This window comes from Aphelocoma coerulescens, unplaced genomic scaffold (genome assembly GCF_041296385.1).
Source record: "Aphelocoma coerulescens isolate FSJ_1873_10779 unplaced genomic scaffold, UR_Acoe_1.0 HiC_scaffold_478, whole genome shotgun sequence".
Lineage (NCBI taxonomy): Eukaryota > Metazoa > Chordata > Aves > Passeriformes > Corvidae > Aphelocoma > Aphelocoma coerulescens.
In genome coordinates this window covers 5,001-7,500 of record NW_027183823.1, presented here as the reverse complement: position 1 = coordinate 7,500, position 2,500 = coordinate 5,001, and the positions used below count along the sequence as shown (strand labels likewise).

Genomic DNA, 2,500 nt, shown 5'->3' with positions numbered 1-2,500 from the left:
AGAGGTGTGCTCCCGGGGGTCGGGCGTTCCGGGTCGCGTGCCCGGGGTCCGTGCACGCGTGAACCCGCTGCCGGGGGGGGCGCGTGGTGGCGGCGGTGGCATTCCTTGTTGCCGTCGTCACCCGCGGCCTCTCGGCGGGGGTGAGCGAGGCTCTCTTGGTGCCGGGTCGCAGCCCCGCGCTGGCGGGGCGGCCCGAGCCGCGGTGGTCCTCTTGGGTGCAGTGCCGGGCTACTGAGGGAAACCCCGGGCCCCGAGAAGGACGCTGCGGTGGTGGCGGTGGATGGCGGGCGCGCCCCCGCGGGTGGACGCTCCCCTGAGGGCGGCAGCAGGGGAGGCACCCCCGCGGGGCCATCCAGGTCGTTTCCCTCGCCCCAGGGCCAGGTACCTAGCGCTCCGCGCCTCGGCGGCCTCGGAGCCTCTCGGCGTCGTCAAACGCTGGGGGCTGTAGGGCCGCGGAGCCGGGCGGAGGTTTAAAGACTCGGGCGGCTCGGTGCGCCCCGCCGTAGGCGGCGGGCGGCGGCGACGGCGGGTGCCGGGCGGCGGCGCGGTGCCATCCGCGAGGGGGTAGGGAGCGTCTCCCGCCGATCCCCCCTGCGGTGGTGACCGTCGCGGCCGGCCGTGCTCGTCGTCGTCGTGGCTCCGCCGCGTGCGCGCGCGGGCAGCCGTGCCGGGGAGGGGCGCCCTGCCCCCCCCTCTCTGCGGCCCGGTCTCGGCAGAGGGACCGTGTTGGCGCGGTCGGCCGCGGGGGCCGGCCCGCTCGCTTCGAAGCGGGCGACGGTGGCGGAGGGCGCGTGCTCTCCGCCCTTCCGCGGCTGCGGGGCCGTGCGGCTGCCGGGGCCCGCTTGCGCTCTCCTTTGGCCGCCGCCACAGGCTCGCGTGTGGCGCCGCGCCTGGCGCTGCCGCGCCTCTCCCCTCGACGGCCTTCTCTCCTTGGACGCACCGGTGGCGCCGGTCGCCGGCCGTCCCCGCTCGACCGCCTTGCCCGCCCAGGTTGAGTGCTCGGCGGTCCCTCCGTCGCTGGAGGCCGGCGAGTGCGGGTGACCCCGGGCCGGGCGGTGGCGTCGCCGCTCGGCGAGTGTCCCCCTGGGGGACGGTCGGCCGGAAGGTGCCCGCTGTCGCCGCCGGCGGTCCCGTCCCGGGCCCTGCCCGTCGCTTCCCCGTCGCCCTTCCCGGCCGCGTGTGGGGCCGAAGGGGTGCGGGCGGCCGCGGGGGCGCTTCCCTGCCCGGTCTCCGCGTGGAAACGAGGAGAGCGGGCGTTGCTCCCCGGCTCAGCCCCGTACGCCTTCTGCCGGGCGCGTGCCCGCAGAAGGGGCTCCGAAGGTGCGAAGCGGCGGCGGCGGTTCCGGGAGGGCGGTCGCGGTGGCGGTGGGTCTTGCCGTCCGGCAGGCCTCGGGTGCTCGCGATGCCGACTCGGTTCCCGGCGGCGCCCGCCTCCGGTGCCGGCGGCGGAGCCCGGCTTGCCAGGCACTTTGCCTTCCCGGCGGGAGCGGTCCCGCGGGGGGGCGCCGGTGGAGCGGTGTCGCCGCGTGCGTCTTGGGCGTTGCGGGTCGCTGGGGAGCGCCGGCTGCGCGGTGACGCGGCGGCGCTCTGCGAGTCTGTGGAGCGGCGAAGGGAGCGAGCGTGAGCGGGGCCTGGTGGCCGTTACCCCCCCGCCGGCCGTGGGCGTGTGTCGTCTCGCGATCGAGGCCGGGCGGGATCTGATGGCCCCTGCGGTCTGGCGCGCGCGCGCCACGCCAGCCCTCTGTGCGGAGGCCGGGCCGAGCCCGGGCGCCTGGGCCGCCTCCGAAGGACGGCATGCCGGGGCGGCGTCTCCCCTTGCACGGGGGGAGGCGGTCGGGAGCGCGGGCTCCCCCGCCTTTGACGGCCTTCGGAGCGTTCCGTGGGTTTTCTCCTTTTTTTTTTCCCTCCTCCTCCGTTCGTTGTGTGCTCGTACGGTCGAAGCGAGGCGCGCGCGCCAGCGCGCGTCCTTGCCGAAAGAGACACAGGGTCTGCTTGACGTGAGCGGTCCCGGCCCCTCCGCGCGTGCGGAGTCGGTGCCGAAAGCCAGACAACTCTTAGCGGTGGATCACTCGGCTCGTGCGTCGATGAAGAACGCAGCTAGCTGCGAGAATTAATGTGAATTGCAGGACACATTGATCATCGACACTTCGAACGCACTTGCGGCCCCGGGTTCCTCCCGGGGCTACGCCTGTCTGAGCGTCGCTTGACGATCAATCGCCGTCCGGGGGCCACCCCGGCGGCGCGGCTGGGGTCGCCTCGCAGGCCCGTCGTCCGCGGCCGGCGGCGGCGGCGGCGGCGGCGTCTGGCCGGTGCCCGGAGGGGAGGCGGCGGGGGCCGGCGAGGGAAGCGTTTTCCTCGGCGGTTTCTCGGGGCCTTTCCCTGCGGGGCCCGGTCGTCGGCGTCGTCGCGGTCCGTCGCGTGCCGCGCAGAAAGGGCCTTCGTCCCCCTAAATGCAGACTCGGGGAGCGCTCCGTAGCTTCCCGCTCCCGGAGCGAGCCGC

General features: G+C 76.0%; 1 non-coding gene across 1 annotated transcript; it reads left to right on the top strand.

Annotated features, from left to right (window-relative positions):
* The first annotated feature begins 2,049 nt into the window (after positions 1 to 2,049).
* LOC138101795 (5.8S ribosomal RNA) lies at positions 2,050 to 2,202 on the top strand. Its single transcript, XR_011147239.1, has one exon. It is a non-coding gene; the product is annotated as a 5.8S ribosomal RNA (ribosomal RNA).
* Positions 2,203 to 2,500: the final 298 nt, after the last annotated feature.